Genomic DNA, 16509 nt, shown 5'->3' on the forward strand with positions numbered 1-16509 from the left:
AACAGAAGCACAGAGTTCAACCAAAAACCAAGGGCATAAAACAAATATGGATCCCCAAAAGAATGCTCAGCAAACAACTTAAATGCGATTTGCATTTGGATCCCAAAACCGAAGCAAAAGGAACTCCCTTCAGTACAAGAAACATCGGAAGCAGAAACACACTACATATGAAATCAGCAAACCGGTCTATGTGGGTGCCAATCAGCAGAAAAGCAATGAACACCGCGGAAGTATCAATAAACCTACAAAAACCTCCAAAGCAAAGCTACAAATGTAAAGCAAAAGAGACAAAGTCTATGGCCAATTCCGCCACGAAAAATCTCTCCAAGGAGATGACTACGGCTGTATCGACAATAGTGGCACACCAAGCGACTTTCGCAAGCAAGACGATCAAACAAAAAGCGGTAGAGTTACAAATTTTACTTGCAAAGAAAATCCGCCAACTGAATCAACAAAAAACCGAAAACCTCGACGGCGAATGCCAATAAGCATATTGCTTATACGCTCCTCTTGCACAGCATTAATTTTTTCCATGCATTGACCGAGTATGCATCATGTAGGGCCACATTACACGGCCAAGCATTAACACGATATTTTTTTACCCATACACGACACATACACCGAGGCGATACCTTGTCGTCCGGGAGGACTCCAGCTAGGAGGGGGGGAGGCATTCTCAAATGCGGACCCAATGGCAGAAAGAGCAAAAAAGGGACATGTTTTTCGACTATTTGAAAGGGTTGTCGTTTGATAGCGAAATTTTTTGGACTAACCCAAGTATATATGCCCTTATACAGCATGAATCTACAAGTATATGGGGCCAAAAACCAAATCAAGCCCCTAGGTGTGTGTATATACGTAAAAATAACCATTTTTTGGGCAAAATATTGGTAAAACGGAGAAATCCGGCCATAAAAATTGCATGTGAGTGTATATAGTGTTTTGCGGTGATGTTTTTTATTTATTATGATTTTTGGGGATTTTTTGGGTTTAATTGCTATTTTTCTTTTAATTTTACTAATTTTCGGCAGAAAAACTTCAAAAATACAAAAAGCAGGTGAAAAACGGTCGTAATGAAAAACCAAAAATATGGGGATGATCAGTGACTATAGGACAACATATGGTACAATGGGGGTCCAATTATGAGAATGGAGCGAAAAGCGTGTTTTGGCCAGATATTGACCGAAACGTCAAATTTCTCGTAAACTGGGCAAATAGAGTCCAAATCAGAAAATTTTTGAGCCTAAACCGCATCTCGCAAGAATTTGGAATCACATGTCAAATTTCACGGAAAATGGTTCGGGGACCCCCATTATAAGAAATTTTCACTTCATTTTAAGCTCATTTTCACTATTGACTTTTGAGAGAGAGCTTCTGCCACCTAGAGCGAACGGGACTTCCACGAGCTTCTACGACGCGCACGACCACCCGACAAGCTCCAGACATGAGAGGTAGGCTCACCACCTTGAGCTTTTCGCGCATGTTTGTTGTTTTGTCGCGAAAACTAGCGTAGGGTTCACACAGAAAGCGAGCAGTAGAGACCTACAAGTAGAAGTGACCACCTAACGGCTAACCCAAAAGCAATGAGACTTCATTGGTGGCTTACCCTAGCATAGGAGACCACTTTTGGATGACCGAAGGCAGTAGAAAACCATCGGGAAAAACCCTAATTCCTAGAGCCCCGCAAGAGGCCACCAAACGGGAAATCGGCAGAAAAGCGCCCAAATGCTACCAAAACTCATGGGTAGGAGCATCTCAACATGCTCTACAAGTCTATATAGCCCACATAACCATACAGTGACCCAAAGCGGCACTAAACTTCAGAAACGGCATCCGACACACAAAGCGTCAAATAGCTCACGCAGCCAAACCGCATGTCTGTTTGCCACCAAACTTCACGAGCGGCCTTTCTAGACCATAAACAACAAAGTTCTATGGTGGTAAACCACCACAAGTCATCAACGACATGAAAATGCAACCACGGGTGCTTCTAGAGCAACAAATTGCCAAACGGAGCTCCGGTGAAGCTAAAGTCGACAAAAACCATATGGAAAGGATCCCCAAGGGACCGCGAAGCTATGGAGACCAACATCGAGAAATTTCATTGCCGAAAAGCACTCCAAGAGTCAGAAAATGGCTCAGAGGCTCTGAAATCCACACAGGGAGTTTCTTTCTATCAATTTGACGTTTTTTGTTGAAATAATTCTTAAAAGGGACTCAGGGCGGCTTAGGGCAGGCACTAGTAGCACCTCCAACAAAAATTTCATCAAGAGACATCCTACGCGTAGGATATCTCAAGGCCAATTGTGGGCACCAACCCCAACATCTCTCATCACACACTGCTTCTAAATAGCATGTACATGCTAGCCACTAAGTTTCATCACATTTGGACAAAAAATGACCTCATGTGCACCAAAAAACGCAAAGTAAGGGCATAGAGGCAATACTGGGCCATGGACCTACCAAAACTTGTCCAAATCACATGAAACTTGCACAATACACTCATGAGCACATTGCCAACCTATCTCCCATATGTAAAAAATGATGAAATAGACATCCTACGCGTAGGATGTCTAAATGACATCTTTTGGCCCCAGATGGTATTTTTCAACTCCAGATCTCTTTATTACCCTATCATGAGCTCATATATGAAGTTTCAAGCCATTCCCATCACATTTGGCCCCCAACACCTCCAAGATGCACTTTTTGAGCCCAAAAACACTACACATGCTCTTACCACCACCAATTCTTGTCCAAATAAAAATCCAAGAGCAGGGCCATGTTCCACATGCCAAGGGCTACCCACAGGTCAAATCTCAAGCAATTTTGATGAAAAAGACATCCTACGCATAGGATGTCTCCAGCATGATTTTGAACTTCTGTGCAAAAAATGACTTCATGGGAGCCATTACCTTGGTGCAAGAAGCTCATGTATCAAATTTCAACCCATTTGAATATCATTTTCCACCTGTCGTGGGCATCCTACCAATTTGTGAACCTAAAGCCTGAATCTGCCCAGAAATGCACTTTTTGATGCCTAAATCCAATTCCAATCACATAGCCATGTTGCACAGGCCAAGGGCCACCAGCCTGCCAAGTTTCACCAAAAACTGATGAAATAGACATCCTACGCCACTTGGCCAGACAGAGACAGCCAGACAGCCACTGTGAGCACATGCAGGTTTTCCCAAGTTCTTTAAGTTTTATTTTCAAATTTCAAGTCATTTGGATAGTTAAAACTCAGTTTCTCAGCTAATATGGAAAAAACGCTAACTTCGGACTACTGAGTGCAACAGGATCCATGGCAGCCGCAAAATCACCAGCAAAGAAGAAGAGAATGACAATAAAAGACTTCCTGGGAGAAGTAGAGCCGCTTGTCATCCCATAAGGAACTCTGAAGCCAACCAGCACGTGGATTCAGGAGGATTTGCTAGAGTCCAATGATTTGAAGATCTACCAGGGCGTGTTCAAAGATACTGAAGGAAATGCAATAGAGCTACCCATGCTACCTCGTGAGCTCAATGAGTTTGTCAAAAGCAAGATGGGAGAATATCTAGAGAAGATAGATCTCCATAAATACTTTGAAGGTTTGCCGGCAGGAATCATCATCAAAAGAGTGTGGGAGTTTGTAACTACTATCAAAGAAGATGGAGTGGCCAGAGTCACTGATTGTTAGGGCAAGCTAGATACTATGTTTGTAATCACACAGAGAGTGGTGGAAGCCGCTCTAGACTCTCCAACAAAGGGGATAGTGTGACAAAGAGGAGAGATGAAGTCAAGGTGTACTCTGAAAAGAAGAGCAACTACACTTTTGAAGACATTGCAAACCCAAAAGTGGCTATCATGAACCAGCTCTACAACCAGTACTTCCATATGTGTATAAAGCGGCCACAGAAGTACAGAATGTCGCCTGGAGCCATTGCTACCACCTTCACTTGGGCAATGCAAAAGAGCAAGCCAAAGGTGATAAATTATGTTGCCTACATCCATGACAACCTGGTGAAGATGGGCAACAAAAATCCCACCTACATTGTGCGAGGTGAACTGATAACAAAAGTGGTTTATGGGGCATTGCACGCCAAAGGAAACTGTCTTGACCCTCCATCTCAGAATGATTGGCTAAGGTTGAAAGAAGATAAAGAAGAAGAACCGCCCAAAGCACCCAGAGTAGCCACAAGGTTGAAGCGCCGGCTAGAGACCGTGCTAGAAGAGCCTCTAGAGCCAAAGAAAGGAAAGAAAGAAAGTTTACAAGTGCCGATCGAAGAGACTAAGTCATAGAAAGCGGCACGGCTCAAAATATTGATGGAAAGCTTCAGAGCCGAAAGAGCACTGAAAGGAGATTTGAGTGAGCTGTGGAAGCCCTCACTAGAATCCATGTCCAAATCGTCTCGAAGGGTGCACAGAGATCGATTTGAAGACTACATGAATAATTTTGAGATTTTAGATGCTACAACAGAGAATATACCTAATGTCCCTTTTACAGAGGAAGAAGTGGATGAAGTATGCCGACAACTGCTAGAAGACCAAGAAGGCCAAGAAAGAGAGCGAAAGACCAAGGCGGACCGGGACTCCAAGAAGAAGACACCAACTCCACCGTCAAGCCCGAAATCCAGCCCACCGCCATCACCACCTCCTCTTAGCCCTCCACAAACACAACAAAAGGAGGAGCTAGACACATCTGAGGAACCCGAAGATTCTAAGCAAGAAAAGAGCCAAGGGGAAGATCCAAAAGAAGAAGTTAAGCCCAAAGATGAGCAGCCAGAGCCAGAGGAAAGAAAGTTTAGCACATTCCTTGATCTACTAGCTGCGGGTTACTCATGATAAGAGGCAGCCACTGTGGCCTTTGAGTTGGCAAGCACAAGGCCCAAAGAACAGATGCAGAGCCTGCGGTTAGTTGAACTGAAAGAGATGGCCACTGATACGGTGGACCTACAACCACCTACCAATGACTAGGATGTGGTGATGCACAAGCTAACCATGCTTAGGGCAAGATCAGTGGTGGCCACGGAAAGTGAGATTGACAATCTCAAAGCCAATGAAGTTCTTATCAAATCGGAAGTCGACACACTACAAAAACAAATCCAAGAGCATATAGAGAAAGAAGCAGAGCTGCAAGACAGTCTTGCCATGGCATTACAAAGATGCCAGGAGATGGAACGAGAAAATCACGCAGTAGATCAAAGACTTCAAAGAGTTGAAGAAGAATACAAGAAAATCAGCAAGTCATTGACAGATGCAGAGAGGGAAAGGGACAACCTAACCCTGCAACTTGCTGAAGAATCCAAAGAGGCGGAAGCCCTGAGGAATGCCAAAGAGAAGGCAGAGATAGAGCATGAAGCAAGCCTGGATGAGGTCATTGAGCTAAAAGATCAAATTAAAGTCAAAGATCAAACCATCCAAAGGCTACGGGCATCTCCTTCCAGAGTCAGAGCTACTAGCTCGACTCACACTACTTCAGAGACTGATTTATATGAAGAACAAATGAAAGAGCTCCAAAAGCAGTTAACATTGGAGAAGCGGAAAAGGCTGATGTTGGCCGAGGGGTCAGTGGTCATGCAAAACCGCCTGGAAGAAGAGCACAAGGCCATGCAAAATGAGCTAGAAGCCATCAAGAGAAAGCTCGAGGAGGCGAAAAAGATTAATGATGATCTGAACGACCTCCTTGTGAATATGGGAGAGCAAGCAGAAGAAGAAAAGAAGACACATCAAAAGCAGACAAAAGAGCTAAGAGGCCAGCAAACAACAAACAAAAGAGCATCAGTTTAGCACTGATCCAGCAGCCATGGACGGAATAGACATAGAGAATGTGGCAGATCTAGTGGACACCACCATGCAAGAGGAAATCCTTGTAGAACCCTCACAAGAGCCACAAGATCTGACACAAGAAGAATAAGAGAAGCTGTAAAAGGCCATAGAAGCAGCAGTCAGAGACACGGCCAAAAGAAGCCTTGGAATGGGAGCAGAGGGTCTTTAAATCAATGACTATTCAAAAGATAGATGCCAGCAGCCTTCGGCGTGAATGGCTACAGCCCTCTCTCCCATATCCTCTGCTGAAATATGAAGCTGCCATGATCAACAAGCAGATCAGAGAGGAGCCAACAGTGCTAATGTACAAAGCAGACATCTCCAAACTTGAAGGGGTCAAGTTGATTGTCGAATCTCAGCCCAGGTGGAGAAAGGCATGGCTGACAAAGTATCCTCAGTATCCAATCCATTTGGTAGAGGCACATAAAGTGATCAAAGATAACCTCAGTTTCTGCCCCCTACCAAGGATGAGGACGTGGAAAGCCCATGAGTTGCTGCAGAGAAGCCAACCTACTTGGCTAAATTACCCGAAGATGCTAGGCTCGAAGGCACGCGAGAGAATAAGTGAGCAATACATGGTGAAAACCCTAACGGGCGCCATCAAATTGTTCACTAGCTCACCTCACCTATCCTGCATCATGATGAGAAAGATATGTAAAACACTTTTGCCAGTCTTCGAGACCTTCAAATCAGGCCAGGCGATAGACAGTATCTTCTTCTTTCAAGATACATACAGATGTGCATACAATCTGTCTGGTCAGCCTTCTCACGAGGTGATACATGCATTGTATCAAAGGATTATGTTTTTGCCATCTTATGACCTCCATGCCTTTGAATAATCCTTCTACACCGGCTTCTTCACAATCAGCACAAATATATTTGGCCCGACGCTACTAGCTCAGCATGCGAGATATGAATCCCTTTTAAAGATGAGAGACAGCCTACACAGAAGAAGCAGCTCAACGGCCACGTCGGGGACGACATGAACAAGGAGGGGGAGAGTGTTAGAAGCTGGACACACCCTACCCGAAATGACTACTCAGTGGATTATTATTTTTTGTAATTATTCAGTTATTGAGAAAACCCGACATTTCACCTTTGTAAATATTGGGGCTTGCAGAAGTTTCCAGATTGTATCCCATTTTGGACATTTAGATTGAGTAGATGGTTAAAATTGGAACATTAGGGTTTGAGATTGTAAGGTATTTATACCACTTTTTGACCTTAATGAAAGACCTTTGTCATTTTTTTTAAAAGTGAAGTCTGTGAGTGACTGTACTGTGTACGAGAGAGAGTGAGAGCTTCATCTTGATGCTACGCGTGCACCGGTGGCCAGAATCGAGTGCGGACAAAGTGCAGCGTGTTTCCCCCGAGGAGAGCTACGTGCCAATACCTACATTGCGGGCGTACAGTCTGGTTTTGCGAGCTCGACCTACGAGCTTCATCTGGTGATTCGATGAGCATACGTTATCCGTTTTCGCATTTCAGCATATCCACGCATTTGCATTGAGTAGAGCTACACATTAGGCACTTTAGTTTTCGGAAACGACGACCTGCAAATTTCAGCTAGACATCCTACGTGATGTTGCACCGTGTGTTTAGGGTTGGGATTTTGGTTCATAGACCTTAGGGAGAGCGACCTATTGGTGTTTGTAGGGCCTCCTTTAAGTTCTCTGGCGTTTTGAGACTATTTGATGGGTATTTGGCTCTTGGAAGTGTTGTAGGAAATCTCCTCTTATGCACTCCTGAAGGCTGCAACTTAGACATTGGGTAGAGACCTCTGTAGGAATTAGTCGAGAGTCGGTCGAGTGTAGATTGACACCCTATGCTTGCTTCCACGTGCCTACGGGTCGAGCGTTGTCCTTAGCTGACAAATCTTGTTAGGTGAGTTCTCATTGTGCTGACGTCCGTCGCAGCGTATCTGCCAACACTACACTAGGGGTAGAGGTAGGATTTCCCCCATCAGGAATTCCTTGAATTGCAATCCTTGGTGATATTTCAAGTTACTACAAGCCCTTGCAGTAGAAGAATCTCAACAAAGTGGATCCGAACAAAGGATATATCTACATACACTGTCTCCTTCACAATGTACTTCTCGATTGGAATCAACCAAAAAACCTTTTTTGTGAGTGCTTTAACTTTCTTTTTGGAAATCACAAATTACTTGATATATACTCATAGGATGGAAGTATCAACAACCCATCAAAAATTTGGTAATGACTTTCTTTGACATGATTCTATTCTCGAATGTACATGCTATCAATTTACCACCTTTTGCAGGAACTTCGAGGCATATGGAAAACATGTTTGTACCTGTGATCTTAGCATTATTGAAAATATTAAAGTACGTAGAATCTTGGCCAATGGACTCAATCATATACCTAACTTTCCCAAAAACCCTTACCTTGGTCTATCAGCTATACTAAGCTGCCTCACTGACCTTTTCAATGCTCTCCAATTGGAGATGACAGTCCTACCAGACTTAAGAAAAGTTGTGAAGGAATTCTTCCTTTGAAAAATATCACAAATTCCTAGAAAATTGTTATCCTCTGATGAATCATGGCTTTCATCACAACTAGCTTTTGATTTTCAAAATATCTTTCATAAATGGTTTGTAGTCGGGCTTGACAAAAGCTCTAATTTCCCCACTCTTATTTGCAAAAACCTTGCTTGGAAGGTTGCCCATGATCGAGTATTTGGAAAGGAATTATGCAGTATTAACTCTTCACTACAAACAGTTACCGATAACATCTCAAAATGCTTAGGGAATCTAGGCTACTTTGTATAGTACACTAAGCTACCAATATTATTTCCCACCTATAAGATTCATAAGCATAAATTCAGATGGATATCTGATGCTTCCAATGGTATCTTTACTGATATCACCAAGGATATCACGCTTTGCCTTGACCTTATACTAGCCAAGTTTGAGCTTATTTGTGCCACTAAACAGAAAATCTGCCATGACTTCCTTCATATAAAGTACAACCCCTTTTGGCTTACAGAAAACTCTACAAAAGTATCGCTTAACCTTCCACAACAAATCTTCCGCATTTTTACTGCAGACATTACACAATGCTACCAAAACATTCCCCTTGATGGGGATCTTCGCCTTAAGACTGTTCTTGCCAAGGTGATTAAAATGGCTTTCTCCAATGCTAGAAAGAAGAAATTTTTTTACATCTCTCTATCCAAAAAACCTAGGTGGATTAAAAAGACTCACTCCATACACTCCTTACACTTCAATGAAGAAAAGCTTCGTTTCTACATCTCATGGCTGCTTAATAACTGCTTAATAATTGTACTACAGTTTTCGATGGTCTATGTTTCAACCAATGCCTAGGCATCCCCATGGGATTCTCATGTTCTCCACTTATGTGTAATATCTACCTTGCTTTCATCGAATACATATGGTTTCTCAGAGCCATGGAATCTTGCAAAAAGAATCTTTCACAGTACGGACATACCTATAGGTATATGGATGACTTATTAAGCGTCAACAATAAAACCTTCCTCAAAGAAATTTGTCTGACTTATCACTGCCTTAAAATTGAACCTACATCTTTACATGGGATCATTACACCCAATGGGGCTTTTTGCACATTAGTCCAATTCCTTAACCTTTCCATCTCTCTTCATATTCTGTCTATCGGTGGATATGACCTAAGGTTTGTTTGGAAAAGGGATCTCCTGAAACTGCCACTTGTGGAGTTCATAAAAAGGAATAGAAATAGGCCTCACAAGGCTGCTATTAGCTCGTGTATCTAGAGGACAATGCCTTGGCTAACCCTTGGTGTCTTCTTCCCTCTCTGGTACGCACTTTCTTGCCTACTGTCTAGATGAGCATCGTTCATATAAGCCAGATTTAATTGATCACACACACACACACTTATCTAGTTGACATTTCCTAAAATAACCCTTGGCTGACTTATGCCCTCTTGGTAATCTCGCTCTCTCTCTATATAGACAACAATGTCTTGGTTAAACCTTGGCCGGCTATAGCTAAAGCTAAATACATTTGTATACTTTGTCCATAACTTGTTCAGTTTGGGAAATAATGACCCATGTCTTTAGATAAAGGTTTGTTTACTTTGGGCATCATTATTTTCCATAAGTATGCCATAGACTAGCTCAGTTATGAGCACAACTAGCTTTATAAGTCGATTATTCAGTACTTGTATAGAATCCCTACACTAACTTGGCATGAAAAAATCCTACTATGCGTGCCCCGCGTGGAAAACTTCTCTCTCTCTCTCTCTCTCTCTCTCTCTCTCTCTCTCTCTCTCTCTCTCTCTCTCTCTCTCTCTCTCTCTCTCTCTCTCTCTCTCTCTCTCTCTCTCTCTCTCTCTCTCTCTCTATCCTGCCCCTCCCTCCCCCCCCCCCCCCCCCCCCCCCCCCCCCCCCACACACACACACACACATGCACTCACGATCTTTGGTTCCCTTGATTCGTCCATGTGATACCAAGGCTCATTGGTTCTCAACTGCCAAGTGCATAAAATCGCAAAAAAACAACTCTTTTCACACTCTCCACCATGAGATCTCTCTGTCTCCCTTCTCTCGTATGTCCCGATGGGGATTGCCTATGCTACAAATCCCATTGAAGTATGCAAGGGTATTTGGCAGCCCACCTAGCTTGCCCTTTGCATACATACATTTAAAGATCCCCTCCTATGTTCTCCCTTCGAAGCTTGTCAACCCTTTCGGTTTGGTTTGTTTGGTAGCCCTTATGGGACATGCACTGCTCTTCAACTGTACTAGATTCAATCTCGCAAGACTAGTTAAGTATGCCTCTTGCCCTTTCAATCATTTGAGACATGTTCCAATCATCAAGTTTGCATCTCGCCCTTTCAATCATCTGACTCACCTTGGCCTACGGTAACGTGAACAACACTGTTTTTTTGCTCACGGGGGCTAGGTCCGAACGCTATTGAGATAGTCAACTATGTGACAAGTAAATTGTACAACTCACTCGCATGCGTATTTGACACACCATGCAGAAGAATACATATCAGGTAGGTGTTTTTCACCTACTTAGAAATGCTATGTTAAATTTTCATTGGGATCACTTGTTATTCAGTGATTAAGGTGGCATAAAGGGAACTTAGATATAGTGTATTTTTTACAAAAAAATTATTGAATTTGTTACTTATCTGAAAAATCTTTCCGGAATATTGTGGTTGGTGAGACCTAGTAAAACTATTTCTCAAATGTTCAGGGCATTATATTGTGTGTTGCAGACAACCTATGACATGTGGGTAGAGTACAAGTGGCATATGGTTCTTTTAGTGTATTTGAAAGTTTTTAAACATGGAGAAAACTGTTTGACATAACTTGATGAATAATAGTGATATTTTGGGGTGAATAATCTCACAGTGTTACTTTCTGTCTTGGTTATAATAAATGGTACTTGGAACGGTTTGTCTTGACATATAACAAGCGGGTTGATACATGGAATACTTGTTAATTGTGTTGTCAAAGCCTCAAAACTCCTGTGGGGGGTCTCTTTATGAGATGACATATACTGGTGTTTTGAAAAATTGCCCGGTATATGACCAAGACTCTATCCAAATTGGGTTAGATTTCTTTATTAGCCTTGCTTTCATTGGATTGTGCGGCTAATGGTTCTATTTCTAATTAATCATTAGTGTAACAAACATAATATTCTATTGAAATTGGTTGAACACGAACATTTGGATCTCATGGAATATGCAGTCTCTAAAGAGGATTTTTGGTCTATAATCATACAATAAAATGTTTGACATTTAAAGTGGAATTTACACTTAGCTCAAAGTATTAGCTCGACGCTGGTGAATTATGAGGTTTTTTTTGGCATGTTATGAGACAAAGGAATAACATCTATGGTTTTGAATGACTTAAAACTCATCCCCCAACAATTGTAGTAAATGCTTCCCAAACATTTCCATGTTTATAGATCATTCACTTGTACTGTGTTAAAAAGGGTTTAGATGTGCGCATACCCATTAGTAACGTGTTGAACAGAGTGTAGATGTAATAATATCCAGTTGTTGTATGATAAAGGGTTCCTCCAAGGAGGAGAGTATGGTTTAGATTCATGAATACCCATCTGTAATGTGTTGAGAGGGGTTTAGATGTGATAATACCCAATTGTTGTTTGATAAAGGGGTCCTCCCGGGAGGAGAGTATGGTACTAAGATAACTACATAACTGTCATCTCATGCTTCTGGTTGATGTGTCACTTCAATTTTTTGAACTATGTCGTCATCGTGGTTACTATACAATATTCCAATCCTACAAGATAAAAACCACTTGAAATTCCACACCTGCTTGAGGGTGGATAATGATTACAGTATATGGATTATATGTAAGCATGTAGGTACTTGATCCATTTAGGAGCTGAGATCCCCAACCCATCCCTTTGGATTGGGTGGATCAAGATAGTAATAATATAACTTGTATCAACTTGACTAATTAAGGAGATAAAGAGCCCCAACCCATCCCTTTGGATTAGGTGAGTCAAGCTATCAATGATAGACATTAAGCGCTCCAATTCCTAGGGCATAATTATACCAGGGAGCCGCCAATCTAATTCTTGGGATATGAATACCCATATCCTGACAAAAAGCGTTTGATTGAAGTCAGGATAAATTGGAGTAGCTAAATTATTATTTAGTATATTATCTAATTCCAATTGTTAAGTATGGCACTAGTCGCGACCAAAGACCAAAGATACCCATATCCTGACAAAAATCGTTTGATTGAAGTCAGGGTAAATTAGAGTAGCTAAATTATTATTTAGTATATTACCTAATTCCAATTGTTAAGTATGGTTCAATTATGAAGGTATTTCTCATACTTAAACACACACTCCTTTTCCCTACTAGTTCAATTATGAAGGTATTTCTCATACTTAAACACACACTCCTTTTCCCTACTAGTCTTTGGTCGGGACTAGTGCCATACTTAGACAATTGAATTAAATAATATATTTAAAAACAATATTTTAAAACAAAATGTCATAAAACTCAATTAACATGTCATATACAGCAATACATCACTCTTTATCTAATGGATAATACATTTATATAGATCAAAAATTTGATCTCCAATTATTACAAATTGATATCTTAATGTTGTAGCGCTGTGTGTCCACCCTTTCGGATGAGCTTCCACTACATCTACATGGAGAAGGATCCAGTTGTTACTTGCATCCATACAAAAACATTCAGTTAGAGCTAGCTATGTTTGTGCATTTTGCAGGTGTCGACACAGGATCTAGTTGTCATCCATGTCACACATGTAGACCTAGTTTACATCTTACCCTTAGGATTGACTATTAGGTTAAGATTTCAAGTAAGATAACCTTTGAATGTATATGCATGTGTACCCAATACTCATCAAGCTCTCTCAAAAAACCACTAGTGTCGATTACCATATTTGATGCAAATACCTATGTATTTCTAGGTTATCGATCAATGTAGAACACCTTGAAAAAATTGGACAGCACCTCCTTTGTAATTTGAGTAATATTTCAAAAAAACTTAGTTTATGCCATCCCAACGAGATCCTCCACAGGAGGTTTGCGGCTTCAAGAACTAAAATATATCCCATGTATAAAAAAATAACAGTATATCCCATGTTACTAGCTCAAAAATATGGTAGCATCCTCAAAACATATTTAGAGACTAACATCTTGTTTGTATCTCAAAAAAGGTTTCCAAAAAAAAATATCCTCAATTCTTTATATGTTTATATGCAATGATAACTGATCCCAAGAATAACAAACACCTGTAGTATCATAAACACCCTGTAAGACTATGTCCATTCGCAAAGATAATTACTATCCCTTACCTTGGATAGTAGCTTTAAAAATATGGTATTCTCAAGGTTTTCTTTGATGAGTAAGTCAGCAGATACATTATTCATGAAGTAGAAGCTTGTCAAAAAATAATGCAATGAAACAAGTATCAATATGTCAAATATACCCAATTTGAGCAGTCTCCTAAAACAATTTGCCATCAATGTCTACTCCCATGTTATCCAGACCTATGTCATAGTAGTAGCTGATAATCTTTCAAGTTCATATTTTATGAAAATTTGGTAGCATCTCCCTTGTATTTTGAATAAAGTTTCAAAAAATCTCCAACAAACTATACCATCTCACCAAGAGACCCGCACAGGAGGATTAAGGTCCGTAGAAGCAATTACCATCCCTTACCTTGGATAGTAACTTATCTTTTAATATATAAAGATAAGATCATTCCCAAGTCATTCTTTGGTGAATAAATCCTCTTCTAAGTTACTCATGAAGTAGCAACGTGTCACAAACTAATAGTGTGACAAATGAATTTTAAACGGTATCAGCACGTTGTGAGCGGGATGAAAACACACACATCGCCTCTATAACAACCCGACACACACTCTTGGGAAGATACACACACACACACACTATGGGGCACCACTCGGCTTACACAACACACCTGGCCGAGACAAGGAACACACCTCAGGAGTGAGAGGAGAGAGACTATCCACTTGCCCACTCCACACAAACACACACACACACACACACACCCAAAAAACTCAGCTCAAAAGAGGAGAATTTCTGATGTTTAGATACAAATGAGCTTGGGCCAACACCAATGGGGCAAATAGCTCACACAATATGGGTAAAATAAGCCAGATACAATCACAAACTAGAGCAGAAACTTCGCTCATAGGAGAAACTTACACAGAAAAACAAAAAAAAAAGAATGAAGAATTTGGAAAAATGGACAGCGCCATCGTGTCCGGAACGGCCCAAAACCCCAATCTACAATGTCAAAGTGCTCAAATCCGACCTTGGTTGAGCAGTTTACGTCCAAAACAGGCTCCAAAAACCCCAAAAACACACATGCGGCTGTTCCTCCTCTCTTCTCCACGTTTTTTCTGGTCTTCTCTCTGTTTTTCTAGTAACCACACTTAGCTTTATTAGTTGGGCACCCGTGGCCTTTTAGATGACTTCAAACGAACCCCGAACAGGCCAAAAACTTACCTCGCAGTGCATAGTTGTCACCTTTTTGCATCATCCGCACACCTGGCACTCAGTTCTTTTCAATAATGCGTCTCGCAACCACGTGAAGTGGCCCCAAAAAGTGGTCCTAATGATGACCTTTCTGCATAACTCTCACAAGAAAACACCACTTTGTGTCTGTATTCATCCACGTGCAAATATTGACCCCGTTCGGCCTCCTGACGCCACTCGATGCCATCTGACGCACCTGTTTACCTCATGTCGTCGGCCCGCGGATAGCTTCCTGGAGAAGTTTACGTGCTACCAACTCCCCCTTATTGTAGAAAAAACACAGTGGTACTGGTAATAGTGAAAATCGATGCACTATGTACACCCTGTCCTACCTCTACACATGTGGGCCCCACGTAACCACCTGGCTCTGAAAAATGGGCAATTCTTTATTTGATGCACCATGCATGTATATGTACATATGCGCAATCCCTTGCTCCAAAAAACTCCTGACATAATTTGCCCATCCCCTAGCCTGCTAGATCATTCATGATCAGCAGCAGCAAAGAGAGATATGAGACTCGCCGCATCACAGGTCTCCTCATCTCTCACCAACATTGCTTGATCCACAGACAGCTCATCTTGCTCCACCATCATCAATCTAGCATGATACAATTTAAGACGCAATCCATTTACCCTTGACTTATGTAGAACACCATCCAGGTTAGCCAGCTGATATTTGCCATTTGGAAAACACTCCACTACCTTGAAAGGGCCTTCCCACTTAATTTCAAACTTCTTTTGGAAGGTGTTATCCAGCTTACTGTTGTAGCGCAAAACCAAGTCATGTTTCTTGATACCCTTACTTTTGACCTTTTCATTTATCTTTGCCAAAGCCTTATCCTGCATCTGCCCATAATGCTCCAATGCGCTCATCCTATCCAACTGGACCTCTTGTAACTGCAAGAGCCTCTCTTTGAATGCATCACTAGGCGGCCCAAGCAACTTCTCTAACATCTTGACCGCAGGCAACTCTACCTCCACAGGCAATAGTGCTTCCTTTCCATACACCAAATGATATAGAGTAAACCCCGTACCTGTCTTCACCAAAGTACGGTAAGCCCATAATGCACTAGGCAATTCCAAATCCCAATTCTTTCCTTGGTGCTTTGTCACTTTAGAAAGAATTTGTACCAACTCACCATTGAATCTTTCATTTAAGCCATTACACTGCGGGTAATAAGGAGTGGTATTCTGGTGCCTAATCTTCGTCTTTGCGCATAAGAAGTCTAGCAGTTTAGTTCTAAATTCTAGCCCCTTTTCTGAAAGTAGCTCTAATGGCACCCCAAACTTGCAACATATTTCATCATACACAAATTTTTTCACATCCTTTACAGTGATCTGTTTTACTGCTATAGCCTCTGCCCATCTAGAGAGATAGTCAACTGCCGTCAAAATATAGCTTTTGCCCGTGCTTGTGATAGGTAACGGGCCTATTGCATCAATCCCCCACTTTTCAAACACATCAAATGCCATAATGGTTTTTCGTAGCTCTGGCTTCAACACTCTCTTCCCAAATGCTTGACACCTACTGCAAGACCTACACCAATGGTGAACATCCTTGTGCAAACTAGGCCATACATACCCCTCTTGCAAAATCTTATGCAAGGTGATCTTTAGAGCCAAATGGCCACCACATGCGCCTTCATGATTCTCTTCCAACA

The sequence above is a fragment of the Adiantum capillus-veneris genome, chromosome 1 (assembly GCF_014529385.1).
Source record: "Adiantum capillus-veneris isolate H3 chromosome 1, ASM1452938v2, whole genome shotgun sequence".
Classification (NCBI taxonomy): domain Eukaryota; kingdom Viridiplantae; phylum Streptophyta; class Polypodiopsida; order Polypodiales; family Pteridaceae; genus Adiantum; species Adiantum capillus-veneris.